Source organism: Rhyacophila brunnea, unplaced genomic scaffold (genome assembly GCF_057557595.1).
Source record: "Rhyacophila brunnea isolate RB1 unplaced genomic scaffold, BYU_Rbru_1.0 scaffold_8, whole genome shotgun sequence".
NCBI classification, from domain to species: domain Eukaryota; kingdom Metazoa; phylum Arthropoda; class Insecta; order Trichoptera; family Rhyacophilidae; genus Rhyacophila; species Rhyacophila brunnea.
The window spans coordinates 35,369,842-35,394,342 of NW_028233350.1; positions in this window are offsets into that span (position 1 = coordinate 35,369,842).

The window sequence follows — 24,501 nt, forward strand, 5'->3', positions numbered from 1 at the left end:
ACATTCTCAACTGTTGTTGAATAAAAAAATAATTTATTATAAATAAAGTCCAGCTTCGTTTGTCAGTAAAGTAGAATTAAACGGGAGGTTGATTGCAAAGTTACTTCAACCGCCTTTTTTATATATAACGACTAACTTAAAAATTATTTTTTATTTAATAATGGCATAAAGGATTTTTTTATTTTACTATTACCATAATAATTTCTTACTAATATGTTTGTAAAATGAAAATATATTTGAAATCCTAAAATTTTCTTGACGATTTTTTTTTGTGGTTATCTCAAAATGGCGGAATATAGGGGTTACCGATTCAAATATCGAGTAGAGTTAACAAAATTGGTAATAATCTTTGTCAAATTATAAAGATTAATAAGGTATTAAATATTTTATTATTATTAATTATGTTTAATAAAAATCCGCAACAGCCGACATGAAGAGCGAAATTCACTCTACCGACGATTTTAGCTTACCGAATGTAAACAAGTTTAACTACAATAACCAGTGCAATGTGTTAGTTGTTGCATACGTAAGCTAATTATAGTAACATAATTATTTCAGTAAACAGTATACTACCATTAGATAAGTATGTTTGTTTAACCAAACTACTTACTACGTAAGTTAATCTTAACTTCCTTCAGAATATATTGCAAACATTACCAACTTAAACAATTCAGCAGTAAAATGATATGACCTATTAATTAAAGTAAAATACAATACGTAGGTATGTAGTACTAGTTGCACTTATTTTTTAGGACTTGTTTCATCCGCACTGTCAATTGGTGAAGAATATTATACAATAATATATATATTAATCCAGCATGACTTGGCAGAAAACCATTACTTCTTAATTTATATCGCAACATTATATTGTTTAAATACGCAAAACAATACTTATGGTGAAACAGGCCATTTATGTAGGTCAATTAAATTTCAAAATTAAGCTGATTTAGCAAAGAAATATTAGTATTTATTTACAATTTACGAAACAAAACACACCTGACTAAACAACTAAAAATCAAACACATTTCATTGTAATTTCAAAATGCAGTTTTTCAATCTATAAAAATATGCTATACAAACATGTACTTTCAGACACTCTCTCGATCACTCATTTCAAGACGTTCATTAGAATCACTACACGTGACTCGGTCTCATTTCAATTCACTGACCCTCGTTCTTATACTTCATCCACATAATATAAACAAATTTTAAAATGCAAAATTATTTATTCATGATAATATGCAAAATAATTTAGGTACTGTTCGGTTATACCGGAGCCAGCGGAAAACGCATTTTGAAAATAGCCGATAAACTGGATTATTTGTTAGTTTGGGTTAGTTTAGGTTCGGTTAGGTTGGGTTAGGTTAGGTTAGGTTAGGTTAGGTTTGGTTAGGTTAACCTAACAAATAATCCAGTTTATCGGCTATTTTCAAAATGCGTTTTCCGCTGGCTCCGGTATAACCGAACAGTACCATAATTTATTAAAGAAAATTCTCAGAAATTCTCTGTTCAAAATTACTCAATTAAATTTAACTAACTTTGCTTATCAGAAAATATTATTATAATCGTATTTAGATACATACTTAAGCTGCTGCATAAATTGAATATTAATATTTCAACAATGAAAAGTTACTTGGAAGTCGGAATACAATAAATCGTGAAGAATAAGACGGCAATTAATGGTGATTAACATTATAAACCATTAAAAACCATTAATTTTATTGTTAAGAAAATATAAATTGAACAGTTACACGACCAATTATTATTATTATATTATAGACTAGGGTTGGCGAATCTTTTCACGTACGCGTGTCAAAATTTCCTAAATATTATTTTTCGACTGTCTGACGTGCCGAGCAGTTTCTCATGGGGAGAAAATAATATTTAATACATTTAATAGAGCATGAACGTAATAATTTGCTAAATATTATTTATCTTAAATTAAGACCATGTAAAATCTTTGGAGAGTAGACATTCTCTATCTGATCAGTATTTTCTTTTCAAAATTATCAATGGTTTTGTTGGCTCGCCAAACCTACTCGAAAAGGTGGGTTTCTATTGTAAGTACATCAAAATGTACGCAAAACCAAGTTTTGTCAGTTGTAGTGATTCTAATTTTGCACAAAACCTCTTTATTCGGCGTTCTTGTTCAAAACACAATATTATGTATTTCTCCACCGTTGATCCTTAATCATTTAAACGCGCCATCTCAAAAATTTTCTATAATTGACATCAATTGTATTTTAAATGTATATTTTTCTATTTCTTTTCTCTTTTTCTGTTAGATTGCTCATATTATGTATAAATGTCAATAATTCTTAACACACATATTAAAAAAAATGTTACTATTTTGTCTATATTCTTTCTCAATATTCTTTCTCATTTTTCTTATGTAATTTCTTTATATGTTATTTTATTCTCACTTTCTATCGTGTTAGACACGTGGAAACTTTGCTGATTGGAATATCTTTTCTCTAATCTATTTTAATACATATTTGTAATCAATGTAACAGTTTGTTTTCCCTAATAAAAAAAAGAAAGTAAATAACCTAAATAACAATTTAAACTTCATGTGTTAATTGAAATAATTATCTTTCAAGAACGTACAGATGTGAGATAAAAATAAATATCTGGCCGTTGGTAATTTAAATAAGAGAACCCTATTCGACTTTGTCAACTCCAATTATTGTGTAAATTAAGACCTACATTAAAGATTATTCCTTCTCTAAAAAGAGATATCTAAAGATCAATTCTCAACGTTATTGTCTACATTTACACTTGTATAACAAAGAAAGATGCTTAGTGTGTCTGTTTAAGAATTTATGAATGTAGTAGCCTTTTTGAGATAACGCTGTTCGAAATGTAGAAAATGTACTGCCACATTTCCGATTGTCTTTGTTTTGTTCCGTATTGCAATTTAACTGAGTGCTCAATGTTGTTGTTATCGCACATGGAAGGATTGGCCAATTAATATATTTACTTAATATTAGTTATCGAGGGCATTCTGATAATACGGCCTAGCTACAAAATAACCAACATTAGAATAGGACAAAAAAAAACTGGAGGTAACATATTATTTCTTATGAAGCTAAAAGATGTTGTTTTATAATTTATATTAAGTTTATGTAAAATAGTACTTACCTATTATATTGTATTATGTATTAAGGCGATACCTCTACCTACCAGAGGCATCTAGCGGAAAAATACGAATGTTGCAATTTGAGACTTTTTTGATAATTTACAATTTAAACTGTATTTATTAATAAATATATCATATCTGAAAACATTTATTAACATATTTCTTATTTTAAGTCAAAGTATAAACTTATAATTTTAAAAAAGTGTTATAAAATGTGATTTTTTCAAATGAACCAATCTTATTATTACATATATTTTATGGTCATATTTATTAATCAAATTTAGTTTACCAAGTTTTCTATATTTTATCGTAGAGATTTTTGACTAATTCGTAGTTGTAATATTTTTTTTATATTTATTTTAAAAACATCGATTTTTATAAAAATAGAAATGTGTAAAACTTGAAATCCTTTATATATACATATGAAATCTTATTTAGGTATGGTTCCAATATTGAAGCTTGATTTGAACACAGTAAGCCTGAAGCAACCCCCTTCCTCACTAAAAAAAATCCATCTCTCTCACATGCGATTCCACGTCTTATCCCTCCGTAGCCAAAAAGGCGGTTTGTTTCCACCCATTATGAATAATATTATGATTTTTGATGATTTTGATTTATCATTAATTTTATATACATCTAATAAAAATATATTCGTGTACAGTTACAGCCTTGACTGGGACTTTGTTGCCAACTGGATTGATGTGGTAATCAATTTTAAAAGTACTTGGCAATTAAATGCGTGAGAAAAGCAGAGAGAAAATAGTAGCCTTCACTTCGTTAGAAGGTGTACTTCTTTGGCGTAACAAAACAAAAACAAATCTTGTGATAACCAAGATTCTTCGACTAGCTCCTAATTATCTTGTTAAATTACACACTCAAGAAAAATGACCGCTTATTGGAACGCCGTTGGTTTATTACTGTACTCTTTAACTTATATTACTAAATTATATAATTATTTATTGTTGTTTTTATTTTTAAAGTAACAACTGCCACTATGACGTTTAATAGTTTGTTTACGTAAGGAATTGCAAATGGCCGACAATAATAAATTCGCTGCCTAGGCAACGGAACAATTCTAAACTATAATATTATACTGTATATTAGTCACGAATATACAAAAATACACTCTGATCTGATTTTCCAAATGCGCCTAAAGAAGTATAACTTCAAAATTATATTACTATATTAAATGTTCTAACTGCTATATTCGGCTCTGTCATAACAATGGTATTCGATATTGCTATGCAAAACCTAATACGTTTGTCCGTATTCCATGTAGTCGCTTGAAGACTTAAACATGTGCAAAAACATAACTTTGTATTATTTCACATGCGATATCGCACCACCGCTGTTTGCACTATCGTCGAATCCTATCAAAGAAACTATAAGTTATTTGATTCAATTTCTTTCATGGACGTATGGGAAACCATGAACAATTCAAGGAAAATTCAATTTGTTACTTTATCTACATCGTACGTGGGAGCGTGAAATTGGCTGGAGTAGTAAAATATTATTTAAACTACACACATAATAAATTATAACATACTCGATTTGATATTTACACAGAAATCTGGGATTGATTTCTGATTTATTTATAATATTATGACGACTTTACTCATATATAGAGCACAAATATTGACTCGAATATCATTCACGGGTCAATATACATCAATCTATTACGGATTGAATAATATAATTAGATTGAAATCATAATATGAAAAGTTATCTTTGATACAAACAGTAAATAATCAAATAAGTATCTATTTATTTTATCGTCCTATTATTAAACAAAATTTAAAATAGTATTAGATAAAATTGAGGTAATATATTATTATCACCCACTCAACGATGTACGAAAAAATATCTAAATTCTTGTTGAAATTATAAAAGTTATTCTTCCATCTGTAATTTTATTTAGGAACATGACTTATGTCAAATAACAGATTGGTTAAAGTCCCCCTACAAAGTTGGTACTTAATTCTACCATCACTTTTTTACTACATACTGCACAGGAAAGTGTCTTACGTAGGTACCTTTATACAAGGATTATTTCCACAATTAATAATAAATGAAATCATAATAATTACAAGATAAAAAGAACTTTTTATATACAACGTTTTTAAATTTTCTGTTGAATCATATAAACTTGACTTGACAAGCTTAAACGATCAAAAAAAATTGTTTTTGATAGAAATAATACTGAAATGTCATTTTGACATGTCATATTGATTTCCAAAGTAACGCACGTATATATTAAAAATTTAGTTGCTAGGACCCCAGATAATTTTGTCGAAATAACTTTTCATACAAAACAGAATTAACTGAAAATGAATTCAATTATACTTAAAGATGGCTAAAAGTATTGAAAAAATGTATTGGCATCGTGTTTAATATATTCTAAAAGTTTCAAATGTCTAGCTAGTCGGGAAGTTAGTTAAAAATCGATTGCAAGATTTGTACCAGACAAAGAACCATCGGGCAAATAAGAATACGAGCAAAGAAAAACGTTGTAAAAATGGAAAGAATGACTTCTAAAAACTGATAAGTAATTAATAATAAACCTTTTAACGTTTTTATTTTTTAAATTTTCCTTATTATTTTAAGGAACCCTCACAATATATAATAAGTACTTATAACGTAATCGATGAATCTATTTTTACAGCGCGTAATGCGAATGACAGGCGGCTCTCGTGGTGCAGTGCGTAAGGCACTGGGCTTCCATCTGGGAGCTTCGAGTTCGATTGCCGATGAGGACAGAATATATTTATGTGATTTTCTCAAAGCCTGGGTGTTTGTGATTGTTCAAATTACTAACAAACTACCTTATACAAAAAAGCAAGGGTACGGTTAATAATAATAATTATAACCGCTGTTTTTATTTGTTTTACTAATTACTGGTCATCGACTGAAAATGTAAAATGATGTATACTATATATAGATACCTGTATTTGTACAAGATAAACAAAAATTTACATTTTTTTATACTTGACAATCGTATAATAACAGGCGTTAATGCAGTGATAATAATAATATTAGGTAGGTATTATATTATATTACCATTTGGTGACGGTCTTGTACTCCACAAATATAATGTTCTGAAAAATAACTTTTTTTCAACTTTTAGAAAAAGCTTCATTTCATTAATAAATTTCGTTGTACCTATAAGAAATGAAAGCTTACTTTCATTAAAAGTAATGTGGGCTGTTAAATTTTAAAATAATTTTAATAAGTTTAAAGAGCATAGTGATTATCTATAGAATCGTTAGCTTTAAAAGTTTTCAAATTTTAAAATATGCAATCTACTTACTCAAGATGGTATTCATTATTATAATATGGGGTATTACATTTTAACGAAGTTAATTAGATGATTTCGAATCAGTGGCGTGCCAAAGCTTCTTGTTTTTTTTTTTTTTTTTTTTTTAAATTTAATGTGTTAATTATAATACATAAACATATATAATACAATTATTCGGATATTGTACTAGTAATACAATTATTATTGTATCGCTCACTTTTAATCGTCACATAAGAAGAACATGTAAACATAATAACTATTAATTTCATAGTTACAAATTTGTATTTCAGCTCATGTTAAGTAGTTGCTTATTTTATGATCTAGAATTTGACATTTTAATAAATAGAAAATTATGTCTTCCACATTATGTCTTACACGACGTCCATAATTTTAATCACAGATAAGAATAATTAGATACCAAATGCAACAAATGGGATATCGGTTCTTATATATTGATAACAGTAGTTTTCAAACCTTCTTATATCGGCGCATTTTTATGGGTTTCAACAAAATAGTTAATTGAAAATATTCCTTTTTGCATTAGCATTTTAAATCTTTTTTTATTTCAAAACCAAATGCCGCCTATTCGACGCTTGCATTCTGATGTTGCTGATTTACAGTAGCGAAGCATGGCACCTTACGAAGGCTCAGAGCAACCGTATACTGAGCTTCGAAAACAAAATGTTTGCGACGAATACTGGGTGTGCGGTGGGAGATAAGAGAACGCACCAAGTAGCCTCTCATCACGCTGAAAGTGAAAAAGCGACGTTGGGCCTGGCTCGGCCAAGTGCAGCGGATGCCAGAAGAGAACTTCAACTTGGCTAAATATAATCTACAGTGTATACGGGGGAGCTACGCAATGCTGGTTTGACGTGGAACGAAGCAAGAAGACTGGCGAGCGACAGGAATTCTTGGAGGCGCCGCGTGGTGTCCATATGCTCCAGTTAAGGAGCGGATATGGCCAAAAGAATTTTAAATCAGGTGATCAACTGAAAATCCAAACAATACACAAAATATATCATTACAATAATTGATCAAAACTAGCTAGAGTTATAATAGGTATGACGCGTAGGATAAAACTATAATTAATTGAAGGACTAGGTACTTTTCAAAATAATATTTAATAGTTGCAAGACTGTACGCCACTGCATTTATATTAAGTTATAATGAAGAAATTTTAGTGTCCATTTAACTTGATTTTATAAGATCTTAGCTGAACGATCAGTTTAAAAAAGAATAAACCGAATTGTAACAGTTTAGGGGCAGAAGAAGAGAGGAAAAGATCGCGATCGGCTGTCATACGAAACCATCCCTTGGGGCGATAAGACTGCCTCGGGCGATTAACTAATGGAATAATTTAACTTATGAAACAAAAAAAGGCAGACAAGTCAGATTCGAGCAGAAATCGAGTTTATTGAATCGGAATTTTCCGGCAAATTAAAATCTTTTAAAAAGGATAAAGTTTCCGCAGCTCCGGGGCGAATCGAAAATTATTTTAATCGTCGAAATTTTGTTTCCCCAACTTATTACAATATTGGCTCGTTTCTGAGTGCGCAATAGCCCCGAAGATATTAAAAGGTGAAAGTAAAATATCGTAATGATTGTGACGTCGAGCATTCTTTACAGCGCTAGGAAAAAGTTTTGCAGAATTCTCCTGGGATTCTTGCAGCGTAATGTTTTTGTTTTCCTTGTTTTGTAATCTTACAGCTTTATTACATTATGAATTCCATCTTTTTCATTTTCATGTTTCATTTTTTTTACAAATTTTAACAATACGGAAAAGTTTCAATACATAAAGATCTTTTAATAACCGACAACCTCAACGGACTAATTTATAATTATTTTTGTAAGTACCTAAACACCCCCAATGAAATTCTATTATAATACCTACCTACTCAAATAAACAACAACAACAATATATTTTAACATAATTTTTAACAGCATCTTACATTAATCTTCTGATAGTCTATTTTTATAATCGTTTACTTATAAAATGCTGAAATTATTTTAAGTATAACTAAATATTGGAATATAATATAAGGTATGTGTCGTCATGTCTGGAAATTTGAACGTATGTACTTAGTTTGCCGTGTCATAATATCTCATCGTGAGATGCTGTATTGGAAATAGATATCCGTATAGCATTAACATCAAATTTAAGTTTAAATAAAAAATGCGTTTTGAAAACCACAGGAATGCAATAGAAAAACAGAAGAAAATATGTAGGTAAATAAATTAGAAATACAATCATATTGTATATAAAATTCGAATACCTAAGTGCTCGTACATAGTAAGTCAAACCTATCAAATATTTGATAACAATCTATATGAAATTAATGTTCTTATTGAATGTAATAAACTTGGAACATTACTGTTAGCACTGCTCCATGTACAACGTGTTATTTTTTATCGCAATGCTACACGGTCATTTCTTTCCGGTAAGTTACGTTGAACTGTGGTAAGGTGAAAATTTAATACGTGCAATCGTATAATTTGTATGTAACCTAATTTAGTGTGATGAATATTATTTACTTCTAATGTACATTTGTGTTCTGAATTATGTACGTTCTATTAATAATCCTACATTATTTCGTCTCTGTTCTGGCAGAACACACTAACTGGAGAATACTAATTTTGAGTAATTTGACTTTGAAGTTGTTAAAATGTTTGAAATGGTCTATCATGTGAGTTTATTAAGTAATCGTAAAAAGGATGATTTTAAAATAAAAACTGTTCATTTATTAAGAAGGTTTCCAGACGGTAAAGTTTGAAATAAGGAACATTTTGGTATCACTAATTCAATATGTCATTTTTTCGAATTAGTGTCTTCTGCCAGAACAGTGACGATTTAATCTTGTGTATAATATTATTCATTGAATAAAAAATAAATATTCTGTTTGCAGTCCTAAATGTGGTTAAAGTTTTTTTTTTTGATTATCTGGAAAAATATAGTACTGATGATAACTTTTTTTGATAACTTGTGTTAACTGTCAATTCATAGTGGAACTGTATTGTATTATTAATTAATTTAATAAAACGAAAACATTTTAGTACTTATTCCACTTTTATTATTAAATAAATTTAGACCGGTTTCGTCCGTTTTCAAGTTGAAAATATTATAAAAAAAAAATCAATAATAGTATAAGTGTTATGGAATATAGTATAGGTATCTATATAATATTATCAGGGAATTCTGAACTAATGGGAACTGACATACATAACGGGTAAGGCGAAAGCACGTAACCGACTCGAGTAAGGAAGAGTCCGGGTTAAAAATACGTTTTACGTCGAATACTGAAAACTGCTCTCGGTTTATTCATTTACGCTCATTTAATGTTGGTGTATTACACACACTATTGCACGTGCATAATGCGTGCTTCGTTTACGTAGGACACTCACACATTCAAAACCTGCATCAATATGCGGCATATTGAATATAGCCTATCGGTACTCTATTTATTATCTGTTCTGTGTATATTATTATAGTACTGTGTATTATACTGTTTGAATTTTATAAAAGGACAGACCGATCACATTATTGCACATATGAGGTTTATTTTATTCATTGAATAATTTACAAAATTTGAGAATGTTACATTCTATATATTGAACGTACATAACTTGAAAACATTACAGATATATACCTACTAGAAAAAAACACAGATTTGAACCCGTATATCTACTGGTATCGCGCCGATATGCTTTAACCAATTAAGCTACGGGCTTTTTACTTAATAAAGATAATTAGTCAGTAGTTTCTACATGAAATGCTTATCAAATTGCTTTATTTTTGACTATCGGTTTTTGTGTTTTAAATCAAGGAGTCATTAATTACATTAATTACTAATCGACACATGGCTCTCGTCAAATATTTAGTTAAAACGTCTACTTGAACTTGCTAACAATTTTTAATAGACCATTTCTTTTATTCAACGAATAATTCAGAATACTTGAGAATTTAACATTATATATAATATATTGAACATACATATTCTTGAAAACAACTCAGATAATATAGCTACTAGAAAAAATTACATTAAAAAAAAAATACGATGCCCGATATATCTGCTATATATTTCGACCCAGCTACTATGCTTAACTTTCACATCTTTTTTAGTTAATAAATTGCAGAAAGTAGTATTTTTAAAACAGCGTCAATATTTTTTGTGGCTACCAATTTAACGGCGTTATAAACATTGCAGCATCGCTATCAAGTGATGTAATAATTATTAAAGCTTGCACGGCAGGTGGCATATATAGTTATAGTACAAACTATTGGTTACCTACCACGAAATATCACGTTTTTGTGGAAAACTTAAATATTTACATATTTTTTTTTACTGTTGGGTTGAAATATTTAGCTTCAGTGAATGCACCACCAGCTCTATATATGTGACTAGAAAGATTTACGTAGGGTCTTTCCTTCCCCGAGCTCGCAGACTCTGGTTTTAAAAAAAATACCAGCATTTTCCCACACACCTTTTTCCTCCCAGCGGAGTGGATGGATAATCGTGAAATGTCACATATGAAAATAAACAAAGAATATACACTGTTTTAAAAAATGATATCCATACTTCTGCTTTGATATAGGTGCGTAATACTTACAGTTGTTATTATTTGCTTGTAAGCGAATTTTTCACAGATATAAATGCTGAGTACGTAAGCATTTTATGAATCATAATAATGATTGTGCAAAAAAAATATCTCATTGTCTAGTCAAATAACAAAGAAAAAGAATTTTTTTTTTTTTTTTTTATATTATTATCATCTTATTTTTTGTTATTCAAGTAGTATTTTTGGCAATATACTGACAGTACGTAAAAAAATATGTCGGTGTAGTTACTTACCATAACACAATTATTAGGAAACATTTTTCGATGATAATAATATATTATATTTTATCAGTACGAAATAATATTATATTCTTCAGTGATTTAAATGTCAGAATATTTTAATGATTAATAATAAGGTGATTCTTTGGAGATTATTAATAGTAGAAACTTGATTTATATTATTAAATAACCGAACGTTATGACTTTGATGTTTTACCAGGTAAAATGATAATCCAATTAATAATACATTACCTTTACAGATCGATTGATTGACAGTTTTGAGTAGGTCTTAATGGTTTCTAATTTTATTAATAATTTTACGATTACGCACATATATATTAAAACAAAAAGCTTGCCACATTTCACTGATATTATTAAGCTACTTTTATTCCTCTTTGATTTTTTCATTAACTCTACAATCTGATATGAATTTAACTAAAGATATTTAAAAACAGATTTTTTACGTTGAGTGATGGGTTTTAGCCAATTTTACAATTTATTAGGTCCATGTTTTTGATCGAAACACACGCTGAAAAACAACGAGAAGCAAATCTGTGATCTATGACTCAATAAACTGACTTGTTGCCAATTATACCACTTACACAAACAACTAGCACTTACTTTCGCCAAATTTAATTAAATTTAATAAGTCAATTGAACTAGTTTTAAGGTAACTGTTTAGTGACTCTGGAAAATGGATTTTTTTCAGCGGATATTCATTCACTCGCCAATCAAAATGTCCAGCTCAACACATTTTCAGCATTTTGGTGACAATGTCTATCATATGCATGGCCCCCACATCCCGAAGCGGGCTCCCAGGCCACGGCGCTTAGAGGGCCCCACAACCTATCGCTAAAGATAAGGGCAGTGTAATGTTCTACAGTAGTGTTCCCCAAATGTTATTCCGCGATGTATTAACTCCAGAGTTCCGTATAAAATAAAGGGTATTCCGTGTATTTTTAGCGATTTTTGATATTTTTAAATAAATCCACTTGAATTGTCGGATTATTATCAAGGACTGATCGCGACCCCCTTTTGTGAAACACACTAAAAATAATTATAAAATAAAATAAAATAGACTCACTTAAATGGTCGACCCGCCACTCGGGTCCCCTCTTAAGCCCGAGCCCCAAGGCTAGAGCCCTGTCAGCCCCTCTTTGTGGGGGCCATGATCACATGACTTACTCTTCGTAACTTTTAATAAATTAGTAGCATAAATACCTCTGTATTTTAGCACTCGGTGGCGGTTATTTGGATCAGTATTTTTCCAAGAAAGCCACACCTATCAGCGTCGCAAGGGTCATCCAAACATAAAATAAGCGTCTTGGGTATGCATATAATTAAAACTACTGCTGCGAGATGTGTCCAACATGCATATTTCGATATTATATTGGGCTAATTTATTATTGGATCACTTTTGGTTATCTACTTGTTTTAAAATGTTTACCTGGTATTTAACCAAGGTACGATGGTGCACTGTTAAATGGTTTAAGGATTGTTTGAAGAATAACACACAATATTTGAAAATAAAACCTATTGATTTCTTAAATTTGGTAATAATTAATAATATAATATATTTTAAATATTTTAGAGCTAAGTTAGTTCTAAGAATTATTGCCAAGGTATGTATCTAACAAAATTGCGTATGGAGTGGGCAAGGTAAACAAACTGCTTTAAAGAAATTAAAATGCACTACAGCAGCATAATATGATATTTTATCGAAGCAATCAAACCTACCTGCAGGCATGTGATGTAATGGATTGGTTCGGCAAAATAACTTGGGTGCCCTCAGAAATTTTTAAATGTATTTTATCTGTCGATTTATGATATATTTGTTGGCCAGTATAAATTTCAGAATTGCCATCTAACAAAAATACGTGTGAAGTAGGCAAGGCAAACGTAATTAACTGTATATTGTTATTCCAGTTTTATGGTAAAATCAAAAGTGGCATAGAAAAGTGCATGTTGGGCATAACGCGTAAAGATCACAAAACACCCAATGAATAAGGAAGCAGAGAAGAGTACACGATGTGATAGAGGTCGTAAAGCAGGTGAAATAGCAGTGGGCTGGAGATGTCGCTTGGCACTAAATGCCCACAGGGACGCTCTAAAACCAGCTGGATAGACGAACTCATAATGTTATTCTGCAGCAAAGAGCTAGAAACCGAGAAGAATAGATGGAGCGAGGAGAGGCGACGCGGCAGATGGCCAAACAGTAAACATTGTTAACTCGCGTTTCATATAAAAGAAATCGTAACTGTGAAAAAATGTAACTATCAGAATATAATATTAACGTAAATAAACCTCGCCGTTTCCACCACAATTCCGGTGTATTATTTGTCCACCTCCAAGTTCTGAATCCAGATGAAAATCCATACCAAGAAACAAAGTGACAGCGTGTTTTAACAACTCGAAAATGGGGGTAAATGACACTACCTATACAGTTTACGTACTACTTTTACTACTTCGTTTACTATTTTTATTATGGACATGGGAATAATAAAATGTATATTATCAACATGAACTCTTTTTAAAAATTAAGATGTTACAGTGAAAATAATAGTCGATGTGCATTTTTACACATAACGTTGCAATAGTCTTAATAATTATCGCAACTTTTTTGTTTACTATTTTTGTTAAATATCGGCATTGTATTTTGGCAATTCATGATGATAAAAGCATTATTCTAGTAAAATGTAAAGGTTGTTCGGAGAATAACACATATAATGTAGGGCAGTAAAACCTCCTACAGCGAAACGATCATGCCAAGAAAACGAAAATGGTAATTGAAACAGTGCTCATCTGAAACAAGTAGACATTAATTTCGTTCTCGCGTTGGGGATGTTCTTTCAAAAGTAATACCTACAATTTAACAACATTATAGCAGCCAAAGGTAACGAAATGTATTATAATTTTATTTAATAAAATGGCACATAGGTATGTACCACGTCCATAATATTTAAAAAATATATTCTCCGATTTTTTTTCATATTAATAAATTAAATATATTTATGTTTAAAAAAAGTCTTTTTTTGATATGGAAAACGATTTTGAGTTTTACACAATACCGACCAATACCAAGTGACCGACAGTTACGGGTCATAAATCGACCACAATTGCGAAGAAAATTCAGTGACTTCAAGACAGCCGTCGCGCGTGAATCAGCCTAAGAGAACGAACAGGTGCGTGTTTCCGCACTGCGATTGATTCAAAAGTTAATTCAAAACATATCTGTTCGAACTTTGTACAATAAAGTGTATTGTTCGTGTACCAGTGCGTAAGTGCGTGAATACCGAACCGGCCTAAGAGCGCGCTAGCCCTTTCAACATAAAGGTCAGTGTCTGGCATCCTGTGTAATCCCCCCAGCTCCATAATCCGTCCACCATCACCTTCAAATTATAGTCTACTGCTAAAAGCGCCACTAGTTATATTTAGATCAGAGATATAAATATACTCCTAGTTTGGTAGGTACATTATAATAGTACACAATGTATGCAAGTAGCACATCGAATGATTATCATTTATAGACACAATCATGAATATTAATATCGTCGGTGAGTTAACAATATCGATTGAACGTTAGGCTGAATATGTCAGTAAAGGGGATGAATAGCGGAGAAAAAAGGTTCTAGAATTGAGGTCTCAAATTTAAAGCATGTAAGTCTTTACTAATATAAGGACGACTGAAATCAGAAGAGCTACCGGATTTAGTTGGGTGCGGTAAACACAAGACCGAATTATAAATAAGAGAATAATAATTAAGACAAGCCTTTCTCCCGTAGTGAAAGTATTTTTATTTATTTATTAATTTAAACAAATCATTGTGGATATAACAAAATTAGAATTCAGGACGCTCTAATCAAACGAGTTAAATAAAAAAACATAGACAATATTACACCCAGAAAAATGAGGTCATGATTGCGTCCACGTAGTTAATTGACGGACGTATATAAAATTATAACTTCAAATTCTTCAGTACGTTAGAATTGGAAACCATCCCTCGTGAGAGCAGGAAAAATGTCTTTAGATTAGATTACTTTGCAGTTTTACTTATATTTCTTGTTCTGGAGTATTAGTTAGATATACACCAACGGTCCGTATATCTTGTTCTTATCCATATTGCCGCTGGGATCGTAGTTTCTCTACCTATGTTGACGTTAAACGCTTCGACTCTGACATATTGATCATTATTTATATGTAACTAACTCAGCGGAGTATTATGTAGAAAGATATATACAAATATAATAAGAATAAGACGAAATCGCGGAGAATAAAATTAGCTATGGCTTATTGCATTGTTACAAAAAAAGCTCAATTAGAACTTAGCCTGTGGCATAATAACGACATAGTGTGCAGCGTGTTTCGTCTCCCGAGATGCGGACGGCGCACTAACTCAATTACAAAAGTGCTCCGCGTAATGAACTTCTGATGGGACAAAGTGGAAAGTTTGTAGACAACAGCTCGCTAGCGTTATGGCAATAATTACTCGTTGTCTCTGATAGAGCTAAGTTTTTATTATTTATTTTGCACTGGGCTATAGAGTAGTTCAGATGGAGTTTGATAACTAGGTTACTAGATAACCTTGCTTTAAACAAGCGAAGGTGCTATAAAGTAGCAACGATTATGGCTTTATTCACAGGTTCTTAAAATTTTCTAGCCGATATTACTTTTCTGGAAATATCGATTTCTTGTAAAAGACAAGCCACATGGCGCTGCAAATTTAAGCAGTATTAGATATCGCAGTTTTAAGCCTTAAATAGTGTAAGCGGCCTCGGACATACAAACTCGATGTAAGGCAACTTATTAAATATGCAATAATTTACTTAATGATACTGATAATGATACTTAAGGCTTAATTACATTTGCTGACGCGCAGATCCAACCAGATCCAACGATCCACGCCGACCGTCATGACCAACGTCTTTACACTATAAGCAATTACACGCAACGATCGGGTCGCGTTGGTTCTTGGTTTTTCATTGGTTTAAAATAGATTATTAAAAATGTAGCTTGACCGAAAACTATTTCTTTCTTGGATTGGTGGCTACAGTTTTCTCTCACAATTTTAAGTCAAAACTCAACTGTCAGACGTAACCTTGCAAGCGGGCGGTAGCTTCGGATATTTTCGTACGTTCTCGGCAATCTTTGCTTGAATCTTCGTGAATCATGGTAGACAGAAATAGGATTGGTTCTAATTTACTCACGATCGTTTACCATAGACAATAGATTTTGGCAATCTGCCAATGTAGTTTGAGCATTACTGATATTCAAACAGTTCACTCAACATTGTTGATTGAAAAATAAAATTGGCTTATGTTGAAAATTAAATTGGGAATGACACGGCAAGCGTGTCGCTTTCGAATAGAGGTATGTTCACCATTTTCATTTGTCATAGGAATGATACGAAAATGTTCTGCAAATGTAAGACTACGTTTATCATACAATATGTTGAGAAGTATCCCTTCAGTAATAAATAAAAATAATAATAATTTATTAATGATCGAATAAAATTGACCAATCGCCCGGAAATTTAAGGAAATGGACACAATCTCAAAAACAGCTAGTTTTGCAGATTCTAGGGCTTCCAGTATTTGTACCGTTGAGTAATAATATTGTTAAAATGTATTTGAAGTTTCTCAGATAAAACGTTATTAATAAGTATAATTCGCATGAATCATATACAGATCAATAGCATTAAACAAAGCACTCATCCGGAAAGTTAAAGATGTGACATAAAAAAATACGAGGAAGCTGTCCGGTGAAATTATTGATGAAATGTGGCACCTCAACAAAGCGATAGATAGTAGACTGAAGAAATAGATTGTGTAGAATGTAGATGAAGATTGGAGGGAATTACAAAACGGATATGTGTAACATCACTTAGAGATTCATGACGCAATTACTTGATAGCAATTAGTATTTATTTGTTGTGAGGATATAGTCAAGATAATAGGTATGAATCGATAATCGATACATATCTATTTAGATCATTCAATTACTAACCTATATACGAATACAATACCAAACATATAACACCTACTAAAAATGATTAGTCAAACTCAGTGCTTCACAGTCTGTTGACGGTGATTCAATGATGTCTAGTTGGTTTGGGGGTATGACAATTGACTCGTGATTGACATTTTGACTCTTTGGAATACATCGCGCTTGTATGCGAGATCGGGAAAGCAATTTCAGGCAACATGGAACGCGTCGATTTTATGTGTATGTACTGCCTTATGTTTCTGAAGTCAATATTTTGAAAGTTTCTCTTCCATAATACATTTAGCGATCTTATAATTCTAACGATATAGTTTGCCTTATTGTGATATTTATTTTTTTGTTAAATGGTTAAAACACGTTTTTGTAGACATTACGTAAATATAATATTATCTAAAAAAGTTTAGGTAGTAAATCACTTCCCGTTGAAAATGTATTTAACCTGGATATTATGTATATTTTGCGTATTTCAATAAAACAGTGGCGAAATTTAGAAGTCATTTAGCGATAAAACTGGTTCTATCGTTAACTAATTTCCTTAGCTTAATTATTGTAAAAAGCATACTGGCGCGAATCCAGCAGATACAGGTTCAAGTCCCGTCGGGTTCTTATACATGATTTTTTATAGTGTGTATATGCATGCGATTATGTATATATAGTATATAGAATGTTACATTCTGGAATGTTGTGTCTTATTCGTTGAATAAAAGACATAGTTTATCATATTATATTAATTTAAACTTTCCTCGAAAACAATATTTTTTTATGTGAGAAAAAGCTAATTTATTTACCGCCGTTTACCGAATACCGATGGATCGAATTTCTTTTATTCCATTTCGTACTAAAAACTTTCAACGTAAAAGAATTAGTTACTGGTGTTTTAGTCTTATATTGAGACGTATTCCCTAGCGCCTAAGAATCTATAATCATTATATCTGTAAAGTTTTACCTGGCAACGCCGTTTAATTTTAGCGTCTTGGGCAAAGAATATTAAATATTACCTAAAATTTTATTACTTGCCGTAAAAAACATGTTACAACGATATTCATTTCCAAAATCCGTTTCAGCTGGCAACAGAATTTTGCAAAAATAAGGTTATGTACAAGGGATGGTGAACCTTTTACGACATATCTGCCAGAGTATACCTAAATATAGATAAAAACGATTCTTATCAAGCAGGACGTCTATCTTAGATATTAAAATATCCAGTAATCGGAGTGGATGAGGTAAATACAATGACAATATTAATGGACAACGCACTCAGTACAGTAGTTAGCAAGTAAAGTCGCGCATAGCGACATTCGCACATGTATAGATAGACGTCACGCAATTTCCATTATGCGATAACATGCATCGGGAATTTATAGCAATATCACCTTTATTATAATGGCGTTAAAATAGTGTTTCTAGTATCAATGTTCATTTGAGCGAATCCGTTCGAACCAAATTATTCGGCAGACCCGACAAAAAGCATCGGGAATTTATAGCAATATCACCTTTATTGTAAATGGCATTAGAACAGATTATGCCATTCGGCAGACCCGACAAAAAGTGAGTGTCATTTTTTTCCCCAGATGATTCGTCCATATTAATGTCATTGGGTATACGATATGATTGGTAGCAGAAATGAACTGAATAGTTTATAACCTGGTTACTGCCAGAGCCGAGTTGTCAAAGTATGTATGTCGCGTCAGGCCATGTACGAGTTAGCTCGTGCGTTCTTGTAAATGCCATAACTTCTGAATAAACTATTTGTGTATATTTTATAAACATTATTTATCATTTTAGTGTAAAAATACTTGACAAACATGTTGATTTGGTAAGTTTTCACAAATATTTATCATTATATTACTATTTAATATTTTTAAGGAATTTATTTTATTCCAAAAATAGTTGGCCTATAATAATTAGTGTCCACCTAGTAAAAATGGCTGGAAGTGATAAGGTTAAAAGTGACTTCTCACTGTGTTTAAACTAATGTGTGCTAACAGTGTTCACGTATATTTGTGAAACTTAATAGAAGAGAAATCCCAACAATAAAGGTACCAATGAAGCATTAAAGAAACCAATGGATAAGGAGGCAGGCATGAAAGATTACGTGACGTGATATTATATGCTACCAAGCTGATGAAATAGCAATAGGCTGCACATGTAACTCAACGAGTACACAGTCGCTAGGGGAATGAAGTGGTGCTCAAGAAACATTAAACGATTACAGAGGCATTCTTAACACGCTGGGTCGACGGACTCATTAAGTTCAGACGATTTAGACGAAACCGGTAGCGGACGCCTGCATCTAGCAGTGAGTCTTATCCGAATTATGGTGATGAAAATAACATACTCACACGTCAGGTAGCACTGGTGGAGTGGTGAGGTGAGATGCAGATAGAAAGACACGTGTCTACATTCAAGCGTTGTCTATTATATATGGATTAATGACATCAATATTTTTTTGTATACTTTTATTTGGGCGTTTAATTCCTACGAAGTCGCGAGCTATCGTTTATTAAGAGCATACTTCAGTGAAACGGCAAATAATTTTCAACAATAGGTGGGACGAAATTTCGGACTCGTTACCAATCGGAAAACGATAGTCCAGCTGTGAGCACGTCAATTTGTTTTGTGATGGCGTCGGAGGAATATATTCTTAAATCATATAAAGATGACTAAAAAACGTTACGCATTTACTCGAAAAAGAAAACATGTCAATCAATATATTATTATTACTAATATAACAATAAATATAACATTAAATGGACGCATGTTGAATTTTTATGATATATTATGTTTTGTTCTGCACGCGTCGTTTGCACAATCTGCGCGTCGCGTAGTCACCATCTTTTTAGACCGTGCCTCAGCTGAAGTATAGCCTTAATGATAAAACCATGTAGGAGTGAAATCACCACAAGATAATTTCTTGTTTTCGATTTGATAAAATTCTTCGACAAAAATAGTTGTCCGTAATAATTAATACTGACCCAAATATTATCATAATTGCAGTGGCCTAATTTAATTAAATGTATCAGGTGACAAATTTTATTAATTTAATAATTTTATTATAAGTATACTAGCTGACCCGGCGTTCTGCCATATAAATTATTTCTAGTGAATATTTTGGTTATTAAATAAAAAATAACGAATGTATCGTAGGTGTGTGGGGATGGGATCTATGACAGAAAGAGGAATAGAGCGCTGTAGACGATGACCGCCGATAAAAACAAAAAAACATCAACCCTTCACTTTCTCAATTCAAAATGAGTAATGATGTTTATAATGAATGAATTACCTGTGACAGGTTCTGGTTGTTTAATGTTTATGCAATATCCGTCTTGTCCCTTCCAAAAAATTATCGGATATTGGAGAACGTCGTATGAACGGTGTGTGTCAGCGATGAACTCCAGATTATTGTTTCTTCTTCGAATCACGATTTCTCGCGTCGATGTGCGGTCGCCAACCATGATTCCAGCAATGTCGTCAACAAGAGGCACATTGAATCGACGCACGTGCTCTCCAGCTGGTGTTTTATCAGAATTAATAACAATAGCGTGATTGTCACTTTGCAATTCATGCATGTGTGCTTTGAAGAATTTCAATAATTCATTGTGCTCATTCAACAGGGCGTCCAGTTCGCCGACGATGCGTCTGGCATTAGGCGAATTAAGGCTATTGTAGCCGTAACGTGCATCCACATGATTGATGTCCTCACCGCCCATGAAGTAGATTTGTAAAAATGTATGTGGTTCGTTTGGCATTGGCAGCAATGAGCCTACTTTGTGGTATACTTGGCCTTTGATTTTGAACGTAGAATGGAATTGTTGACCATTTGCCGCAGTATTGTGAACTATTTCTGTTGCTCCAAACGAAGTCATTTGGAAGCATGAATTGAATGTGCGAATGGACTTCAGGAACAGGTTTGAATCTGGAACCGTGCCGATGAGCAAGCCGTTCAATGGTTCTGGTGGTATCTCAATTTCTGGTAGTTGCACTTTTCCTGATGCGCAACACACCCCGGCTGACTCATGTTTGAATTTGAGCGCATGACAATGGGGACATTCTTTGTCCATAGCTCCAATCAGCACTTTCGGATGAGCGGAATATTCAATATCTGGCTCGTACTCGAATGCGAGACGAAGGAACGAAGCGGATGTAAATATTCGATGTACTTGTTGGCGTTGTCGGTCATTTTCTCTGCGTGTGTTAACTACGAACCAGCGCGCTTGGCTCCGTTCCAATTGTCGTTGTTGATTTTGTTCAGCTCGTGCCTCTTGTGATTGAGATGCACGCAATTGCGACATGCTTACACCCACGTTTTTGTTATCTTGTTGGATTTGTTCGTCTGTTTTTTCTGCTATTTCGCATGTTTGTTGCTTTATTCGTTCGATGGCCCAAATGGCCCCCCTTGCGTCTTGCTGGCATTATGCACTAATACACGCACATAAAAATAGATAAATTAAAATAAATCGTACAAAATTTTGCACGCACTGCGTTGTGATATGCCGAATGAAATGTCAAAATGAAGCGACGCTTCTCTTGAATTCTTCTCGGACGTAGCGCCATCTGTCATTCAACAACATAAACAATTTCATTCTGTTTGAAATACGAACGACGGTTAAATTTGTTCATACAAAAATAATAAAATCGCGATTAAAAATAGGAGGGTGGGGGTAGGAGGGTGAAAATTTGGGGTTATATGTATTTTTTATGCCAAATAATAAAAAAAATACAAAAAAAATGGTCAAAAAAATAAAAGAAAATTTTTCTGGATAGAGATACCATAATCACCTAGCGGTATGAAATACACTTGTTGACCTATTCTCATACCTAAAAAATATACATAAAAAATTCATAAAATCGGTCAAGCCATTTCGGAGGAGTTCGACCACAAACATCGTGACACGAGATTTTTATATATATAGAGATTATCCAATATTGTTCCATCGCCGCAAACTCTATTATTTCTAAAAATATGTAAATAAAATCTCTCTTATAATTTATTTCTCGTCTTTTTAATCTACTGCAATTGTTAAATAAATATATTGTTGACAAATTAGAAACTGCAATGTGTTAACTACGAGTTTATTACAACGTTTTTCTTATCTCGTAATCTTATTTGTCCGGTGGTTCTTTGTCCGGTACAAATCTTGCAATCGATTTTTAGCTAATTTTCCGACTAGCTAGACCAGCGATACTCAACCTGCAGTCCGCGGGCCGCATGCGGCCCTTTAAGCTTTCATGTGCGGCCCGAAACACATTTATTATCAGGAATTTCGTGTATCCTGAGATTCGTTTCGACTTTGACGCACAGATAGTGACACCCGAAGAGGATTGTCATTATGGTCCACATCAGATCTGGTATAAGAGTGTTGCTATTGCACACGATTAATTAAAAAAAACATGCATAATTTTTGAAATCTCAAAAATGTTTTGTAAAAAAGGGGGGGTTTCGTGATTTTTTTTGTCACACCAGTAGTGATGCGGCCCGCGTTACTTTACAAAATATATTATGTATTTCGCCCGAAGAAAAAAAAGGTTGAGTATCATTGAGCTAGACATTTGAAACTTTTAGAATATATCAGAACACGATTCCAATGCTTTTTTAATACTTTTAGCCATCTTTAAGTAGAATTAAATTCATTTTCTGTTAATTCTGTTGTGTATGAAAAGTTATTTCGGAAGAAATCCGTAATCCAATCCACTATTATTGGTTGCTAAGGGGTCTGGGGTCTTAGCAAGTAAATTATTAATATAAACGTGCGTTACTATGGAAATCAATATGAATGTCAAAATTACATTTCAGTATTATTTATATCAAGTACATTTTTTTGATCATTTAAACTAGTCAAGTCAAGTTTATATGACTATTTCTTTTATTCAAACGAATAATTCACAAGATTTAAGAATATATCATTCTGATTATTCAACATTGTATAACATTATATAATTTTAGAAAAACACTAACTGAGAGAGTATATCACAACCAATAGAAAAAACTTTTTTGAAAAAAGTAAGCCAACCGGTCAGGATCGAACCCGGCATCTCCAACGGGTAAACGCCCCAAACTCGTAGCATTCAACCATTATGCTACGGAAGACATACTAATGACGACAATATTTAAGCTATTGGCTATTAAATACCTACCACTCAGCGCTCTTAGAAATCATGTTATCATGGTTTTTCTAAAATTATATAATGTTCAAGTTTATATGATTCAACAGGAAATTTAAAAACGTTGTATATAAAAAGTTCTTTTTATCTTGTAATTATTTTTAATTAGTATTTTTGAAAATCTTCTAAGCCTATGCACACACAATTCTAATATTTCCCACTTGTCATTGTTCACTATCTCTGATGTAAACAGTATTTGAAAAGCTTTACCAGCGAACAAAGAGTACGCATTCGAATAAAAAAAATGTTGAATTTGAAATTTATTTAACAAGGAGAGAAATTTAACGAAGGGAAGCGTCAAGATTTAAGATGTCACTCGACGGAGTAGGTTGGTACGTCCAGACTTTACCGCTCTTACGGATTTTCGTCTGAAAAAATATAACGTGGGAAAAAATACCGCTCTATTAGACCGAACGCATAATGAAAAAGCTCAAACATGACTCTCTGAGATTAAAAAGCTAAATTTATATTTCTCATTTTGAAAGCTCACAAAGTAATTGTTTTTTCTTTTAAAAAGTACCATAACCGTTAGGTTTTATTTAAAATCTACAATAACGTCAACTATAACTAATTATTATTAAGAACTAATAATTGAAACCATAATAATTGTATTTATAAGCCCTTAAAGTTTATTTGAATTATCAGTACGTATTTTAGAAAGAATTTTATACGTGGCAAGTATGAAGCGAACTTTCAAATGATTATTTTTGAAGTTATACTTCTTTTGTCGCATTTGAGAAATCAGATCATAGTGAATTTTTGGCGTGTGACATGTAACACATAATTTATTTTTTCACACGAAAAAAAACGCACTCGATTAGATTCGAACCAACGATTGTTCGGTTATCAGCCGAACGCACTACCTTTACGCCACTGTATGATACTGCAATCGTGACGATTATACAGTATAATATTATAGTTTAGAATTGTTTCGTTGCCTAGGCAGCAAATTTATTATTGTCGGCCATTTGCAATTCCTTACGTAAACAAACGATTAAACGTCATAGTGGCAGTTGTTACTTTAAAAATAAAAACAACGTTTAATAATTATATAATTTAGTATAAGTTAAAAT